Here is a 20,177-nt window from a genome sequence, read left to right as displayed (position 1 = left end):
CTTTAATAACTCAAGCTGTTCAGTCTTTTAGCTGGAAGATTTTTTAAAAATTCCAGTTTTAAAATGGAGGGTGTTTTCAAGGATTGACATATATTATTTTCCCCCTTTTAGTGCAGTTAATTTAAAGTTTTATGATTTAAACAAATTTGCTTTATACTTTTGATTTCCTTTGTTGAAGAGTAAAGCTAGGAAGGCTGATAGGAGCTTGGGAAGCGTGCACATTTCTTTAGCAGTCTATGGCAGCAGTATTTGCAACAATGTTTTATATTGCTATAATCATTGTTGCAAACACTACTGCCAGATTGCTAAAAACACATGCAAATGATTCCAAGAGAACTTATAAAATAAGTTAATTGAAAAGTTATTAAAGATTTTATCCAATCCATTTAAAGTGAATGTAAAGTCAGACTGCATGGTCAACACTGCCTAAAAATTGACGTTAAAATAACAGCACTTTAATTTATCATTTTTTCTACAAAGTTCTAATTACCTATTATTTTAACTTTATTTCAATACGATTGTCATTTCAATCCTCCGCCCGCCATCTTGGATTAGTGATTGACATTGTAGGCTCGCTTTTGTCAACCAATAATCCAATCCCCCCCGGGGGGACCAAACCCCTTTTGTCGACGTCACGCGTCTGTAATGCGCTTGCGTTTGAAATCGGTTGTAACAAAGAGCTCTGACGCGCGTTCACATTTCGCGCATGCGCTATTTCACTTTTATGGGACTTAGTAATTTATTCAACAATTATCAGAGCGCTTAGTAAGTATCGATCGTACATGGGCTCCGTTATGAATGCTAATACAATGCGTTCGTAAGCATAACATAGCACAGTTTATTGGGCATGATATAAACAAGTATTATTATAGGGACGATGAAACATAGGGACAATGTAATGCTGCTGTACCGTATTACATGATAGTATTCACTGAATACTATGTTGCTAGGCATCGGCATGTAACGCAACAAAGCCGGGAGCGCGCATTGCTCTACGTAAACAGCGGGTTGGACCGCTGTATATGTTAGAGTGAATAAAATCCGGAAGTTGTGGGTGGGAGGAGTTGGTACCTAAAACGAAGCAAAATTGGTAATCTAAATATAATATTTATTTTGTATTTATTTAAAAAAATAAAGTGGCGGTATAATTTATAAAATAGCAAGCAATATTGACAAAGGTTCAAATAAGAGAAGATTGACATTCACTTTAAGATACATTTTGACTTTACTATCCCAGTTTAACCCAATGATATGCATATAGAGCATCTATATGAGTTGACATATGACCTGCAGAACAACCTTCTTAATGTTTACTCATTCAAAAAGAAATAACTGTCCTTCTGATATAAAGCAGTCTATGTATTGTTTTTCCTGTCACACACAATGTGATACGGGTTTTGCTTTGTGAGCTTAGCACGGTAAATCAGGAGAACTCAATGACTACTCATAAGAATCTTACACATATTTTGTGTATTAAACACTGGAATTTTCAGGTTGGCTTTAGAAATTTTAATACTAAAGTTTTTGCAGTGCAGAGATTCCTCGTAAGAAAGTTTTAAATCTTGACGCAACTGTAGGTATTTCAGTTAATGCATTGTATGTCCCCTAAGTACTGGATTAACCGGGAAAGTCTATGACCCAGTTTTAGTGAGCAGAGACAGCATGGCAGATTTGGAAATGTTCCATCTGATAAAAATCTTTCATTTCATTTTGTTTTTAGGTGAATTGAGCTTTGGGGTCATTGCATACATAGTACTTTGTGTTTATTTTCATCAACTACATTTTTTTTAAAAAAGTGGATTAAAAATGCACTTGGCGTCCTCATAATTATATAAAAAAGGCAGACGTCTGTTGGCAGCATTAGTATAAGCATTAGACGCCTGCTGACCCAGTTGTGCTCTGAGAAAGCTTATAAGCTGATCAGCTGGCTCTGTACTGTAGGTGCCACTATCTGCTGTGCTAATGAGTGTGCCAGGGGAGAGGAGGAGATCTGTGCCCTCATTAGGTAAACTCCATGTAGGCCATCTTAGATACATTTTATATGTGTTGCCTTCTTTTCTAAACTAAGCTTTGCACTAAAAGCTCAAAAGAAAATGCTTTAATTTCTTACAGTATTTTATTGTTGTATTGTCACTTGCAATTACTGCACAGTGGTTAATCTCATAGTTAAACTCCTCTCCAGAGCAATAATGCACTACTGGGAGTTAGCTAAATGTAGTCGGTGAGCCAATGACAAGAGGCATATAAGAACATAGCCACCATTTACTAGCAAGCTCCCAGTAGTGCATTGCTGCTCCTGAGCCTCTTTTCAACAAAGTATACCAAGAGAATAAAGACAAAGTACATTTGATAATAGCAGTAAATTGAACACCAAGATCTGCAACACATGCACGTGCCGGTATTGATTTCTAAACTTAAACTAGTGCTGATTGGTGGAAAGATAAAGAAATTCCGATGAAATTAAAAGTCTTAACAGGACTTTCCTATAACAAACCGGATGGAATAGGAAAAACTAGGCAAAGGTATAACTTACTGGTATACACAAAAAAGAGAAGCGTTTAAGTGTATACTAGCTTGTTCTATGGTAAGTTACTACCCCAGGAGCAGCTTCTATTTGCCCAGCATGTGCTGTATACAGAGAAGAACTTTCCAATAGTATATCAGTCTGGTTCTGACTGAACAGTACAGTCCAGCCCTGAAATACCAGGCAATCCATCTCTGAAAAAGATACATGGCGAACCCCAGACATAAGTTTCAGCCTGGTGTAGGCCTCTTCAGTGAGGTGCAGCCATATCCCACTACGCACATTGGACAAGGGGTTCATGTCTGGCTTCCTGAGATCACCCTTAGGGAAACCTTCCTAAGGGTCATAATTTGCATACACAAAAAGAGAAACGCTCACCCAGGGGACTAACAATAGCATAATAGCTTGTTTTATGGTTAGTTACCACCCCAGGAGTTGCCTTTCTGTGCCTTTCACAGAGAATAGCTTTCCTGTAGTATCAGTCTTGCCCTGAATAAACAGTACAAGGCAATTCCTCTCTAAAGGAGAGACACAGGAGGCCGAAACAATCATCTGGGGTTGCCATGTTCCTTGTTCAGAGGAGGATTGTCTGGTATTTCGGGGCTGAACTGACCTTGTTAGGTGGTATCAGACTGATATACTTCAGGAACGTTTTCCTCTGTGAAAGGCATAATTGAGCTAAAAGAGGCTTCTCCCAGGTATTAACCCGCCAGAGAATGAGCAGTGGTTCATTCCTGGTTGAGCGCTTCTCTTTCTTGTATGTGTATAATCCAGACCCTGGAGAAAGTCTCCCTAAGGGTGATGGGGTAAACCAGATGTGGACTCTTTGTCCAGTGTGCTTAGAGGAATATGGCTGTACCTCACTGAAGAGGCCCAAAGGAGGCCAAAAAATGTGTCTGGGATTGCCATTTTCCTTGTTCAGAGGAGGATTGCCTTGTATTTTGGTGCTGAAGTGACCTTATTAGGCGAGATCAGACTGATATACTTCAGGAAAGTTCTCTGTAAAAGGCACAGTTGGACTAAAAGAGGCTGGTCCCAGGTAGTGACCCACCAGTGAACAAGCTACTGAGCTGCTGTACTTTCCTGATAGAGCGATTCTCTTTCTTGTAATTTGGAGAGAACATTTCATTTTCAGTATCAGGAAGATAATCCTGTCTCCTTGACAACCGCCGACATACCACAGCGCAGGTATTCCCGAGGCATGCAATACTAGCGCAGCTTCACCACTGTCGGCCTTGTTGCCGTGTTAAACGTCTTAACAACCGGACAACATACAGGGTACGTCAGTCATTAAGGGTTCTGCAATTTACTTGATTTTCTCAGTTAATATTAATATTAAAGCTGCTTTAAAGTATTGTTTTAAATTTTTACATCAGGAATTAATCACTGCATTCCAAATGATCTGCACTATTAATGTCGCCAATTAGTAAAAGATATAGACAAACTTGTGCACAAATCAGCCAGTGACTGTTTCCCTGCTCTACTTGTAGTGGAAACACTACAATTTTCAGACCTAAATTGGAGTAAAAGCAGGCAAAATAAATAACCAAAGTGCAGTGCAAGTTTTTTTATTTATGTATAATTACACATTATTGGGAATGGAATTTTAAGTTTAACATCCCTTTAAGATCAGGGTCAAAATCTATTGAGATTAAGTTCTTCGTAGAAACACAACATATAACGCTAAAGAAGATAAAAACATATATGTACAAAACAGGAAGTGGCTTTAGCAGTGATTCTGCCGATTTGTCTGCAAAATTTTAATAGGAGGTAATTCGGTGGTGAGACACATTTGTAAAACATTTCCCAATGTTGTCACATGCTGTCTGCGGACTTTTCTGTCTTAACCATTTCTTTGTCTGTCTTATTTTCACATCCTGCTGGCTTTTAGCCATTTGGTTTCAGTTTAATGGTTATATGTGCAGTGCAGTTCTAGAAGTTCTATATATCATTATTTTTGTGCAGCTACCTCACAGTCTTAGCATTTATTCTTTTCTGAGGCATGTTACAATGATATATTGAACAATATTTACCAAACTTGTTTTAATTTGAAGGGGTTAAACACATATTTAAAGTCAGCTCCATAGCAGCAATGCACTACTGGGAGCTAGCTGAATTCACCTGATGAGCCAGGAGACAAATATGTAGCCCCTGCACCTACCTAAGTATGCTTTATAACCAAGGATACCAAATGAACAAAGTACATTTTATACTAGAAATCAATTGAAATGTCTCATAAATTTGTATGCTGCAGCTAAACCATGAACGTTTAATTTGTTTGTGATTTTTTTTTTTTTTAAATTTTTTCTCTAGAAATATAAGGTGATATCAGGTAACAGTGTCCTCCACAAAAAATCAACCCAGCCGGGTGATATTATAAAGTAGCCAGGTGGGGACAGTGTAAAACTTTCTAAAACATTTTCTGCTATCCAAAGCACAAATTTATTGCATAATTTAACATAAATGCATTTAATGATAATTTTGAGCAGTAAACATTGAAAATGTTTAATATTAGCTAATTTTAGCTTAACAGTGGGTAAAAGATTTAGCCGGAGGGGTCAGTAAAATCATCCGGGTTGTACACTCAAAAAAAGGTTCTGGGTGGGGAGAATACTGGATAATATATATACTAAAACATAATTACTAAGACATCTATCAATTGGCCTATCTTTTTGTATAGAAACACAAATATGGTTTCATTCAGCTGAAACTTCATACTTTTAACAAACTTAAATTACAGTAAGTTAATCTAATTAAAGGGACATGAAAGCCAACATTTTGCTTTCATGATTCAGATAGCTTGCAATTTTATTATTTTTATCATTTATTTGTATAGCGCCCCCAAATTCTGTAGCACTGGATACAGTGATAGGGGTATACAATGACAAGGATTTGTGAGAAAATACAAAACATAACAAAACTAAATAAATCTAGTACAGGAGGAAGAAGGCCCTGCTTCAGAGAGCTCAGAGTCTATAGGTTTAGGGTGTAGAGACATAAGGTTGGGGGTAGCTTGTCACATCGGTTGTAGTTGCAGCAGTGAGTCAGGCAGTTCATGTATTAGTTTGGTTAGGATTATAGATGGAGGAGAGATGGTAAGCCTTTATGAATAGTTGGGTTTTCAAGGAGCGTCTGAAGCTATACAAGGTTGGAGACAGTCTTATGGAGCGGGGTAGAGAGCTCCAGAGGACTGGAGCTGCACGTGCGAAGTCTTGGAGACGGAAATGGCACATAGAGATAACAGGAATAGAGAAATGTAGGTCAGAGGACGGGATGGGTAATTTCTTTCATGTAATTGGCAAGAGTCCATGAGCTAGTGTTATATGGGATATACATTCCTACCAGGAGGGGGCAAAGTTTCCCAAACCTCAAATGCCTATAAATACACCTCCCACCACACCCACAACTCAGTTTTACAAACTTTGCCTCCTATGGAGGTGGTGAAGTAAGTTTGTGCTTGATTTTTATGATTTCTTCTATGATAAGCGCTTCTAAGCATTCTGAAGCCCAATTCCTCTCAGAGTACAGTGTTTGTCAGAGGGATGTGAAGAGGGTATCGCCTGCTGATTTTTTTTATGGTTTCTCTCACAGGTGAGGAAATCTTTTCAAGGGTTCTCTGTTATCAGTCGTAGGGATTCATCTCCTACCTTTTCAGGTCGACGATATATTCTTATATACCATTACCTCTGCTGATAGTTTTCAGTACTGGTTTGGCTATCTGTTATATGTGGATTGGTGTCTTTCGGTAAGTATGTATCATTGTTTAAGACACTCTCAGCTATGTTTTAGAGCTTTATGTATTAATATAAAGTTTTAAATATATGTATTTTACTTATATTTGCCATGAGTCAGGTCTATGTATATTTCCCTTTGCCGTCTAAACAGTTTCAGTATAAAAATCATGTTTGGGAAGTTTATTTAAACTTTTTTTCTTACCTGGGGTTTAGTCTTTTTCTAATTTGACTTGTTTTTCAATTTTTTCGAGGGCAAATCTAGGCTCGCGAGGACGCAAAATGCAGTTTTTTATTGCGTCATTCTTGGCGCAAATTTTTTTCGCACGAAGTTGCGCCTTTGATGGCACAAATTTCGTAATTTCCTGCGTCTTTGTTGACGCTAGTTGTTTTGGCGCAAAATTGCATTTGTTATGATGCGAGTTGTCGTTTTCTGGTGTTGGTTTTGCTGATTTTTTTTTCCCTTTTGCATAATGCTTCATTCTTGGCGCCATAATTTAGTAATTTTACCCCTCTCCCTCTATTGTTTTCATGAATTTTTAAAGCTATTATGCCTGCTTTTTTATTTATTTTTTTATTTTTTTTAAATAATACTATCTTGTTTTTCTAACTACTGAAACTGTTTTATTGTGGAAATTGAATGTTTTGACTGTTAATTTTCTTTTAATGTTACATTTTGCGAGATGTCTCATTCTGTTCCTGTCTCTGATGTTACTGTAGAAACTATGATGCCCTGAAACACAATTCTACAAAGCTAAATGTGTTCTTTTTATTATTAAGCTGTTATTTCTTCAGCTCAATTATGTGGCCTTTATTTTACACATTTTATGATAATAGTGTTTCTACATGTACAATGACATTTACAGATTTTACTTACTCAGTTCATGTACTTGATTTCATCTGCAAACATCATGTTATTGCTTTTATCATAAAAGGTTATGACTGTTATTATGCCTTTAAGTAAACTTACGACTCTTTTCAGAATTGTTAAGATTTAATTAATTTTGTTCTGACCGACAGCATATTTAAGTTTATTCTACTGATGAAGGTTTTCTTTGGTTCAAAGGATCCTGTATCAGAGACAGTTTTGTTAGAAATTCTCCTTATTTCTCATTTGAACATTCTTTGTTAAGGAAAATTTGTTATCTTTAGCTTTTAGGAGCCTAGTCCTCCTATTAACTATGTTATTTTAAAATCTGGATTTTAAGATTTTAATTTGCTCCTGAGGTTTTTTTCCTATTCAAGATACTATCTGTATTATGTTCTAAAGAATGGTTTATACTGATTGCCTTTTGGGACTGTACTACTATTTCTATGGAAATTGGTACTTATTTTTAGGATTCTTTAGAGTTTGAATATAACCTTAGTAGAGCATATTCACGTACTGTTTATATTTTTAACTCGGCTTTATCTGTGGCTGACATTGCTGTTTTTTTAACCTTTTTGTTGTTGAACAGTTAGCATACGCAGTTTTAGATTCTCAAGTATATAACTATGTTTATTTACTTCTGATGTATTCATTTTGTTTTGTTTACTATATCTAGTATTATGATTTCAAATATATTTTATCATCTCTAGCTTGTTAGGATAATAATTTGTTTGATTTCTATTATCTCCACTATTTTTGGAGGCTTAGAGTTTTTTCTGCCCTACTTTTAGTCCGGTGATGTAGATCATTTGATGAATGTCCTGACTACAAATGATTGTTCTAGATCCAAGGGTCATAGATTCATATCCCGGCAGGGTTAATACAGCCCTTCGGCCTTTTGAGGTCAATTTATTGTGTAACATTTATTTGGGTAATAATAACAACTCTTTTTATCAGCTGCTAATTTGGTTAACTTCGAGCGTAAGCACTGAATAAGCGTTTTTTTTGTTTTTTTTTTAATCCTTCTGAGAGAAAAATGCTATATAATTACTAGTTATTAGACTGCGGTTCTCAAACCAGTCCTTCTGGTGGGGGGCTGATTAATTGTTTTTGGATGAACTCAGTCCAAAATCTATATTATTCTTAGGATTTGAATAGATTTTTAGAATGAGACCTTCTATGGGAAGATTATTTCTTTCTCAGTACACTCTGTGATTTTTTTTCCAGGAGTGATTATACCAGTTCTTTAGAAGGAACAGTGATTGGGTTTCTATTCAATTATATTCTTTGTCCCAAAGAAGAAAGGTTGATTCAGTCCGATCTTGGATCTGAAAACTTTATGTTGTTTTGTTAGAATCTCAACTTTCAAGTTGGCGATTATAAGGACTATTATGCCTTTCTGTTCAGCAAGGTCATTTTATGCCCACTCCATTTTACAGGATGTTTATCCTCATATTTTATTTCATTCAGACCACTTGTGGTTTCTGAGAATCTCTTTTTTAGATAAGCTTTACCAATTTGTCGCTTTTCCATTTGGTCAAGCGGCAGCCTTATGAATCTTTTCAAAGGTTCTGGGTGCCCTTCTTTCTGTAATAAGACAGTAGGGTAGTGTGGTGTTTCCTTTTTTGGATGGGATCTTGGTATTAGCTTAATCTTTACTTTTATTGCAATCTCTCATGAATCAACTAGTTTTGTTTCTTCAAGACTTGGTTAGAGGATTTAATTTACCTAAGAGTTTTGTGATTTCTCAGAAAAGGGTCACCTCTTTTTGGGTTTCTAGATGGATTCTGTGTTCATGACTTTGTCTTTATCGGACAAAAGTCAATTGTAATTGGCGTTAGCCTGTCTAACTTACAGTCTAGAACATTCCTTTCAGTGGCTATGTGCATGGAAGTTTTAGGTCTCTTAACTGCAGCATCGGGCATGGTTCCCTTTGCTCATTTTTCATCTGAGACCTCTTTAGCTTTGCATACTGAATCAATGGCGCAGGGATTGTTTTCAGATATCACAGTTGATATTCATAAATCCTAACACTCAACTCTCTCTGTTTTGGTGATTAGACTATCATCGTTTTATTCAGGGGGCCTCCTTTTGTTCATCCTTTCTGGACTGTATTCTTAATGGATGCAAGTCTTGCAGGTTGGGGAGCTGTCTGAGGGTTTCTGACAGCACAAGGGATTTGGAAACTTCAAGAGGCGAGGTTTCCAATCAATATTTTAGAACTTCGTGCTATTTTCAGAGCTCTTTCAGGCTTGGCCTCTTTTAGGAGAGAACTTTTCATTTTGCTTTCAGACAGACAATATCACAACTGTGGCATATGTCAATCATCAAATAGGAACTTCCAGTTCCTTAGCAATTAAGAAGTATCTTGAATACGTTCTTAGGTGATATTCATTTCCTGTCAGTCTTTACATCCGGGAGAGTGGTATCTCTATACAGATGTGTTTTCTCATTTTCCCAGGAACCTTTTCAGGTTCAGGGATCCTCAGGCAGAAATGGTAGATGCATTAGCAGTGTCTTGGTTTTGCAACCTGGCTACATCTTTCCGCCTCTGTTTTTTTCTTCCAAGGGTGATTTCCAAGATCATATTGGAACAGTCTCATGTGTTTCTGATAGCATCAGCATGGCCTCACTGGTTTAGTATGTGGATCTTGTTCGGATGTCCAGTTGCCATCCTTGGTCGCTTTCTCTTTCGCCAGCCATCTTGTTTTAGGGGCTATTTCTTTCATGTAATTGGCAAGAGTCCATGAGCTAACGACGTATGGGATATACAATCCTACCAGGAGGGGCAAAGTTTCCCAAACCTCAAAATGCCTATAAATACACCCCTCACCACACCCACAATTCAGTTTTACAAACTTTGCCTCCTATGGAGGTGGTGAAGTAAGTTTGTGCTTGATTTTCTTCGATGATATGCGCTTCTCAGCATTTTGAAGCCAGATTCCTCTGAGTACAGTGATTGTCAGAGGTATGTGAAGGTAGTATCACCTATTGATTCTATGGTTTTCCACATGGGAAATCGTTTCAAAGGTTCTCTGTTATTGGTCGTAGAGATTCATCTCCTACCTCCCTTTTCAGATCGACGATATACTCTCATATTCCATTACCTCTATTGATACTGTTTCAGTACTGGTTTGGCTACCTGCAATATGTGGATGGGTGTCTTTCGGTAAGTATGTTTTCATTACTTAAAGGGACATGACACCCACATTTTTTCTTTCATGATTTAGAAAGAGAATGCATTTTTAAACATCTTACTAATTTACTTCTATTATCTAATTTGTGTTATTTTCTTGATATTCTTTGCTGAAAAGCATATCTAGATATGCTCAGTAGCTGCTGATTGGTTGCTGCACATAGAAGCCTCATGTGATTGGCTCACCCATGTGCATTGCTTTATCTTCAAATAAGGATATCTAAAAAATGAAGCAAAATAAATAATAGAAGTAAATTGTAATGTTGTTTAAATTTGTCTATTCTATCTGAATCATGAAAGAAAGATTTTGGGTTTAGTGGCCCTTTAAGACACTCTCAGCTATGGTTTGGCACTTTATGTATTAATATAAAGTTTTAAATATATGTATTGTACTTATATTTGCCATGAGTCAGGTTTATGTATATTTCTTTTTTCAGACTATCAGTTTCAAAATTGGGAAACTTATTTAGGAAGTTATTTTTTCTTACCTGGGGTATAGTCTTTTCTTTAAATTGACTGCTTTTTCATTAATTTTCACGGGCAAAATTAGGCTCGCGAGGTCGCATAATGCTGATATTTATTGTGTCATTTTTGGTGTGAGATTTTTTTTTGGCGCAAAGGTACGTTCAGTGACGCAATTCGTCATTTCCAGCGTCTTAGTTGACCCCAGGTTTCCTTGCACCAGGTTGCGTCTGCCATGACACGAGTTGCGTCATTTCCGGATGTTGTTAGCACCAAAAAATGTAATTTTGCATTGCGTGTCATACTTGGCGCCAAATAATTTAATTATTTAACCTCTTAAGGACATGTCACGGAATATTTCCGTCATAAAACAATTGAGCAAACTGAAAGCTGTGTCCTTAAAGGGTTAAACCCCACTTCCTATATACCTCTTGCCTGTTTTTATGCTCAGAGGGCTATGATGTTTGCATTTTTTTCCCATTCCTGAAACTGCCATATAAAGAAAAAAAAATAGCAAATGTTTAAATTGTGTTTATAAACCTCCTGTGGTTACGCCAGAGGTTTTTCCAGTTCCTGATGCTATTTCTGATATGATTTCAAAGGAATGGAATAGGCCTGGTACTTCTTTTATTCCTTCTTCTAAGTTTAAAAAGTTGTATCCTTTGCCAGCAGGTTAGAATTTTGGGAAAAAATCCCCTAGGGCTATTTCTACTCTTGCCAAATGTACTACTATTCCTATGGAAGATAGTACTTCTTTTATGGACCCTTTAGATAGGAAACTTGAATCTTATCTAAGGAAAGCTTATTTATTTTCTGGCTCCATTCTTAGGCCTGCTATATCCATGGCTGATGTTGCAGCTGCATCAACTTTTTGGTTGGAAAGCTTAGTGCAAAAGGAAACAGATCCTGATTTGTCTAGTATTGTTCGCTTGCTTCAACATGCTTATCATTTTATCTGTGATGCTATTTTTGATAGCATCAATATTGATGTTAAATCTATGTCTTTAGCTATTTTACATAGATGAGCTTTGTGGCTCAAATATTGGAATGCTGACATAATATCTAAGTCTAGATTACTATCTCTTTCTTTCCAAGGTAACAATTTATTTGTTATACACTGAACTATTAAGGGAGAAAAAATTGCACCAAAATAAGGTGCAATTCAAAGACCAGGATATCAAGCAAACTACTAAAATATTAATGAGATACCATAATTTGTCATAAATATGTGCAATTTATTAGAACATGCTTTCATATATTAAAAAAACCATCAAATAGATAATGACTCCGTAAAACATGAAATGTGAAATACATAAGCAAAGTACAGGAAACAAACTAACACACACACAAGGGACAGACAAACAATTCACATGGGCCCCACATGCAGCTCTGAGCTAAACCTAAGCCGGCTATTTGATGGTTTTTGTAATATATGAAAGCATGTTCTAATAAATTGCACATATTTATGACAAATTATGGTATCTCATTAATATTTTAGTAGTTTGCTTGATATCCTGGTCTTTGAATTGCACCTTATTTTGGTGCAATTTTTTCTCCCTTAATAGTTCAGTGTATAATTGTACTTACCAGGTACCAAACACTTTGTTCAGTTATATAATATTATTTTTAGAATTTCTTCAGCTGTTTGTTTTGTTTGTAATAATTTATTTGGTTCTCAGTTGGATTCAATTATTTCAACTGTCACTGGGGGGAAGGGAGTTTTTTTTACCTCAGGATAAAAGATCTACAGGTAAATCTAAAGTTTCTAATAATTTTTGTTCTTTTTTACAGAATAAGGAACAGAAAGCCAATCCTTTCCCCAAAGAATCTGGTTCCAATTGGAAACCTTCTTCAAGTTGGAATAAATCCAAGCCTTTTAAGAAACCAAAGCCAGCCCCCAAGTCCGCATGAAGGTGCGGCCCTCATTACAGCTCAACTGGTGGGGGGCAGATTAAAATTAGGGTATCGAATAGGTTTCGAAGTTAGACCTCCTGTGAGAAGATTTTTTTCTCTCACGTTCCAGCAAATCCAGTGAAGGCTCAGGCTTTTCTGAAGTGTGTTTCAGATCTAGAGCTTTCAGGGGTAATTATACCAGTTCCGTTTCAGGAACAGGGTCTGGGGTTTTATTCAAATCTATTCATTGTCCCAAAGAAAGAAAACTAATTCAGGCCAGTTCTGGATCTGAAAATTTTGACTCATTTTGTAAGTGCCAACTTTCAAAATGGTGACTATAATGAATATTCTGCCTTTTGTTTAGCAAGGTCATTATATGTCCACGATAAACTTGCTGAATGCATATCTTCATATTCCGATTCATCCAGACCACTATCGGTTTCTGAGATTCTCTTTTCTAGAAAAGCATTACCAATTTTTTCGCTCTTCCATTTGGCCTAGCTACAGCTCCAATAATTTTTTCAAAGGTTCTTGGTGCCGTACTCTCTGTAATCAGAGAATAGGGTATTGCGTTGTTTCCTTATTTGGACGATATCTTGGTACTAGCTCAGTCTTTACAGTCTACCGAATCTCACATTAATCAACTAGTGTTGTTTCTTCAAAAACATGGTTGGAGGATCAATTTACCAAAAAGTTCCTTGATTCCTCAGACAAGGGTCACCTTTTTAGGTTTCCAGATAGATTCAGTGTCCATGACTCTAACAGACAAGAGACGAATATAATTGGTTTCAGCTTGTCGAAACCTTCAGTCTCAATCATTCCCTTCAGTGGCTTTGTGCATGGAAGTTTTAGGTCTCATGCTTCAGCATCGGACGCGATCCCCTTTGCTCGTTTTCTTATGAGACCTCTTCAGCTTTGTATGCTGAATCAATGGTGCAGGGATTATACAAGGATATCACAATTAATATCCTTAAATCCCAATGTTCGACTCTCTCTGACTTGGTGGTTAGATCACCATTGTGTAGTTCAAGGGGCCTCTTTTGTTCGTCCAATCTCGACTATAATCACAACAGATGCAAGTCTTTCAGTTTGGAGAGCTGTCTGTGGTTCTCTGACAGCACAAGAGGTTTGGAAATCTCAAGAGGCGAGATTACCAATCAATATTTTAGAACTCTGTGCTATTTTCAGGGCTCTTCGGGTCTGGCCTCTGTTGAAGAGAGAACCATTCATTTGTTTTCAGACAGACAATATCACAACTGTGGCATATGTCAATCATAAGGGTGGGACTCACAGTCCCCTAGCTATGAAAGAATTATCTCTGATACTTTCTTGGGCGGAATCCAGCTCTTGTCTAATTTCTGCCTACATATCCCAGGTGTAGACAATTGGGAAGAGGATTATTTTAGCCATCAGACTTTACATCCGGGGGAGTGGTCTCTCCATCCAGATGTGTTTTTTCAGATTGTTCAGATGTGGGGTCTTCCAGAAATAGATCTAATGGCTTCCCATCTAAACAAGAAACTTCCCAGGTACTTATCCAGGTCCAGGGATCCTCAGGCAGAGTAGATGGATACATTAGCAGTTCCTTGGTTTTACCAACCTGCTTATATCTTCCCGCCTCTAGTTCTTCTTCCAAGAGTGATCTCCAACATCATCATGGAACAATCGTTTGTGTTTCTGGTAGCACCAACATGGCCTTACAGGTTCTGGTATGCGGATCTTGTCCAGATGTCCAGTTGCCAACCTTGGTCACTTCCTTAAAGGGACACTGAACCCAAATTTTTTCTATTGTGATTCAGATAAAGCATGCAATTTTAAGCAACTTTCTAATTTACTCCCATTTTCAAATTATTTTCATTCTCTTTGTATCTTTATTTGAAATGCAAGAATGTAAGTTTAGATGCCGGCCCATTTTTGGTGAACACTGTGTTGTTCTTGCTGATTTGTGGGTAAATTAACCTACCAATAAACAAGTGCTTTCCATGATCCTGAACCAAAAAAATAGCTTAGATGCCTTCTTTTTCAAATAAAGAAAGCAAGAGAACAAAGACAAATTGATAATAGGAGTAAATTAGAAAGTTGTTTAAAATGGCATGCTCTATCTGAATCACGAAAGAAAAAATTTGGGTTCAGTGTCCCTTTAAAGACCAGACCTTCTGTCTCAAGGACCGTTTTTCTATCAGGATCTCAAATCGTTATATTTGAAGGTATGGAAATTGAACGCTTAGTGCTTAGTCATAGAGGTTTCTCTGACTCTGTAATTGACACTATGTTACAGGATCGTAAATCTGTTTCTACGAAAATTTATTATTGAGTTTGGAAGACATATTTCTTCTATAAGATACGACGAGTCCACGGATTCATCCTTTACTTGGGGGATATTATCCTCCTGCTAACAGGAAGTGGCAAAGAGCACCACAGCAGAGCTGTCTATATAGCTCCTCCCTTGGCTCCACCCCCAGTCATTCTCTTTGCCTACTTAAAGTTCTTAAAGGGGTTCTGTTTGAACCTATGCATTCCATAGATATTAAACTTCTATCTTGGAAAGTTCTGTTTTTAGTTGCTATCTCTTCTGCTCGAAGAGTTTCTGAGCTATCTGCGTTACAATGCGACTCGCCTTATCTTATATTCCATTCTAATAAGGTGGTTTTGCGTACCAAACCTGGATTCCTTCCTAAGGTTGTTTCTAAAAAGAATATTAATCAGGAAATTGTTGTTCCTTCTCTGTGTCCTAACCCTTCTTCTAAGAAGGAGCGTCTGTTACATAACTTGGACGTGGTTCGTGCCTTGAAGTTTTCATAGTACAGACACGCAGGTTCTCATTTTTCTCCACAGAAGTGAGGTGAAGCCGAAGTTCTGTGATCTTCACATTGTTTAATAGGGGTTTGCTAACCGAGCTGAGACCAAATTTCCCTCTCAGAGTGCCTATGAAGGGCAGAGGAGAAGACAGGAGTTTCAGCCTAGCAGTGAAAATCTTCTCCCAGTGTGGAGATATCACAGGCCTCCCAGGTGATATGCTGATTTATCTGCTGATTTACAGTGTGCTTCTTCTTGTGAGATTCTTGGCAATGTACTTTAGAAACTGTCTTTGTTTCCTGGAATCTGGAAAATGGAAGGTACTGAAATCAGCATTAGCACATAGCAATGCAATATTCCCAAGAGCACTGGCTCCTCAGACTCGAGTATCCTTTCTGGACCTGCAAACTCTGGCTTTGATTGCATTGTGATTAAACCACCAATAATAGCCAACAGAGAGCTCTCTGATAATGTTATAGACATCTTAATTCAGGCCTGGAATCCTATATCTAGGCACATCTACCACATGGTGTGGAAAATTTATTTAGCACGCTGTGCTTCAAGGTTGAATTCCTTTAGGATTCATCAACAGGGCTTAGAAAAGAGTTTGTCAATTCCCTGAAAGGTCAGATTTAACCCTTATCTGTTCTATATGGTGTACAAGGGAGAGAATGATGTTCTTTCTAATAGGATTGCTATGTTTCTTAATATAAAGACCTTTTTTAATCAGGTGCTGATTCGCATGAGGCTGGTTATTTGTCTAGTGACTTATCCTTGGAGACTCAGCTTGTTGCTAAGGGTTCTTCAAACCCCTCCTTTTGAGCAGTTGTTCTCCTGGAAGGTTTTTTTTTCTGTTTGCCATCTTAGCAGCTAGATGAGCGTCTGAGCTTTCTGCTCTCTCTCTTGTAAACCTCCTTTACTAACCTTTCATAGTTTTGTCAACAAATTGTTCATTCTTGTCTAAGGTGGTTTCTACAGAAACTATTAATCAAGAAATAGTGGTACCTTCCTTGTGTCCAGCTCTGAAGAATTCTAAGGAGCTTCTTCTGCACAATCTAGATGGGGTTTGTGCTTTGATGGTTTTTATTGAAGCTACTTCCGGATTTCTTCTGTCTCCTTCATGCATTGTTTTGGTGTAGGGGCGAGTGCCTTAGCAGCTTGGACTTAAAGGGACATGAAACCCAAATATTGTCTTTCATGATTTAGATAGAGCATACAATTTTAAACAACTTTCCAATTTACTTCTATTATTTAATTTGCTTCTTTCTCTTGTTATCCTTTGCTGAAAGGTTTATCTAGGCAAGCTCATGAGCAGCAAAGAACCTAGGTTCTAGCTGCTGATTGGTGGGTGCATATATATACGGATTGTCATTGGCTCACCCATGTGTTCAGTTAGAAACAGAAGTGCATTGCTGCTCATTCAACAAATTATACTAAGATAATGAAACAAATTAGATAATAGAAGTAAATTAGAAAGTTGTTTAAATTTGTATTCTCTATCTAAATCATGAAAGAAAAATTTGGGGTTTAAGTGTTTAATCAAAAAACTTTATTTTGTTGTGGAAAATCCCCCCCCCCCCCCCCCCCAAGGATTACTGCTCATTCAACTAGATTAATAGACACTCCTTCAGCCTTTCCTAATGATGTCTCTCTTGAATGGATTTGCCAGGCAGTAATTTGGTTTTTCTTGCATACTTTTGCTAAATTCCTTCATTTTGACGTGTACACCTCGGCTGAGATAGCTTTTTCGCAGGAAAGTACTGCAAGCCATTTCCTTTAGGATTGTGAGACTCCAAGAACCCTGGCCGTTGCTTCAATACAGCTTGTGGCTTTGCCTTATGGAAAAAATTAGTGTCTATTTTGTGGGAGGAAAAATTAGGGAAGCTCAAAGTTCTAGAGTGTGGAGTTGGATTGCTGCCTCCTAGAGGCCAGGGAATGAATATCCCACATTTGATGACCTTGTGGAGTTTCACCATCTTGAAAAAAATGAATTTATCTGGAAAACATACTTTTTTTTGTTTTGTTAGTTAAATGATTCCCTTTGTTTATATGATCTGTTCATAGTGGTTGATCTGTTCATAGTGGGTGCTAAAGAGTTGTGTGATTATTTTTGTTATTATTATCAGTTATTTGTAAAGCACCACCAAATTCTGTAATGCTGGCTTATTAATAAAGTTGTTCCCAATATCCCTGTATATAGTTAGATGTATACATGTAGGGGCATTTTTACCAAGCTCAGGATCTATAGTATAGCAGCAAATAAAAAATTGACTATTGATTTTTGTTTTATTGAAGATACATTTTTAGTTTTTCTCTTAAATTTCTGACAGTATTTTTTACGTTTTTATTGGCATTGTTTTCTAAGTTGCGTATCACTTATTATGTGCTATTTATTTAAGATGCAGAAAAGAAGGAAAATGTTCTTTGAGAAAACCAATTAGTTAAGGCTTCTGGGGATACCAGGTTTCTTTTGACTTTCATGTGAAATGTGACTATTTTTTTGAGCATTGTTTGGTATGGGAGATTTCCAAACCACACTCATCCTCTCTGAAGGGCTTTGATTCTACTCTTTACCTAGCTGTTATCCAAGAAATTCTTAGCCCAATACTACTACATTTTGTCACTTTTTTTGCTGATGCGTGTTTATTAATAACTTGTTAAATGACCACATAAATGTGAGAATTAGCAGATTTTGTTTATTCCCCACACAATGCTATACCGCATTAAAATGTGTCATTTTTCAATCTGAATATCTATTAATCATAATTTTTGTGTATATTCTCAGGTGACATATAACAGGGAAATAAAACCCTATTTTTCTTTCATGTAATTGGCAAGAGTCCATGAGCTAGTGACGTATGGGATATACACTCCTACCAGGAGTGGCAAAGTTTCCCAAACCTCAAAATGCCTATAAATACACCTCCCACCAAACCCACAACTCAGTTTTACAAACTTGGCCTCCTATGGAGGTGATGAAGTAAGTTTGTGCTTGATTTTTTTTGTTTTTCTTCTATGATAAGCGCTTCTAAGCATTCTGAAGCCCAGTTCGTCTGAGTTCAGTGTTTGTCAGAGCGATGTGAAGAGAGTATTGCCTATTGATTTTTATGGTTTCTCTCGTGGGAAATGTTTTCAAGGGTTCTCTGTTATCGGTCGTAGGGATTCATCTCCTACCTTCCTTTTCAGATCGACAATATACTCTTATACCATTACCTCTGCTGATAGTTTTCAGTACTGGTTTGGCTATCTGCTTTATGTGGATGAGTGTCTTTCGGTAAGTATGTATCATTATTTAAGACACTCTCAGCTATGGTTGGCGCTTTATGTATTTATATAAAGTTCTAAATATATGTGTTTACTTATATTTGCCATGAGTCAGGTCTATGTATATTTCCCTTTGCAGTCTAGCACTTTCAGTATGGGAATCATGTTTTAGGAAGTTATTTTTTTAATATTTTTTTACCTGGGGTTTAGTCTTTTTTCCAATTTGACTTGTTTCTGTAAAATTTGCAGGCAAATTTAGGCTCGCAAGGGCGCAAAATGCTGTTATTTATTGCATCATTCTTGGCGCAATAATTTTTTTGCGCGAATGTGTGTCTGTGATGACGCAAGTTCGTAATTTCCTGCGTCTTAGTTTACGCCAGGTTGTTTGGCGCGAAGATGTGTCTGTTATGACGCGAGTTGTGTCATTTCCGGATGTTTGTTGGTGGCAAAAATATTTTATACTTCCTTTTGCGTTGTGCGTCATACTTGGCGCCAAAAAAATTATTTTACCCCACTTCCTATATGCTCCTTCCCTTCTTTATGCTCAGAGGGCTATGCTATTTGCTTTTTTGCTTATTTTAGCATTTTCATTTTTTCCCATTCCTGAAACTGCTATATGAGGAAATAAGATATTTTTTTGTTTAAATGTTATTTTTTCTTTTACATTTTACAAGATGTCACAATCTGATCCTGTCTCAGAAGCTGCTGTAGGATAGGAACCCTGCTGCCTGAACACAGTTCTACCAAAGCTGTATCTGTTGTAAGCTAGCTGAGATTATATCTCCGGCTGTAGTATGTAATAGTTGTCATGATTAGCTTTTGCATGCAGAAAATTTTTCTAGTACAGTATCTATTGTTCCTTCAACATCTAATGTACATGATATCCCTGTTGATATGAAAAATTATGTTGCTGATGCGATACAGAAGGCTATGTCTGCTATTCCGCCTTCTAATAAACGTAAAAGGTCTTTTAAAACTTCTCATGATACTGATGAATTTTGTAATGACCGACAACATACCGATATATCCCCTTCTAATGAGGATCTCTCTGACTCAGAAGATCCTGCTTCAGACATTGACATTGATAAATCAACTTATCTTTTTAAGATTGAGTATATTCGTTCTTTGTTGAAAGAAGTATTGATTACTTTGGATATTGAGGAGTCTGGCCCTCTTAATAACAAATCCAGTAAACGTTTAAATTCTGTTTATAAACCTCCTGTGATTACTCTTGAGGTTTTTCCTGTTCCTATCTCTGATATGATTGCTAAGGAATGATCTAAGCCTGGTACTTCTTTTGTTCCTTCTATGTTTAAAAGGTTGTACCCTTTTCCAGTGGCTAATTTAGAGTTTTGGTTAAAAGTCCCTAAGGTTTATGGGGCTATTTCTACTCTTGCCAAGCGTACTACTATGCCTATGGAAGATAGTACTTCCTTTAAGGAT

General features: G+C 37.0%; 1 protein-coding gene across 2 annotated transcripts in view; it reads left to right on the top strand.

Moving 5' to 3' along the window:
- The window catches only part of DYM (dymeclin), a 1,389,654-nt gene that overhangs the window by 843,579 nt on the left and 525,898 nt on the right, over positions 1–20,177 (top strand). The gene's annotated exons all lie outside the window — the stretch shown is intronic.

Source organism: Bombina bombina, chromosome 2 (assembly GCF_027579735.1).
Source record: "Bombina bombina isolate aBomBom1 chromosome 2, aBomBom1.pri, whole genome shotgun sequence".
In the NCBI taxonomy this organism is placed as follows: domain Eukaryota; kingdom Metazoa; phylum Chordata; class Amphibia; order Anura; family Bombinatoridae; genus Bombina; species Bombina bombina.
This window is presented reverse-complemented; position numbering and strand designations above follow the sequence as displayed.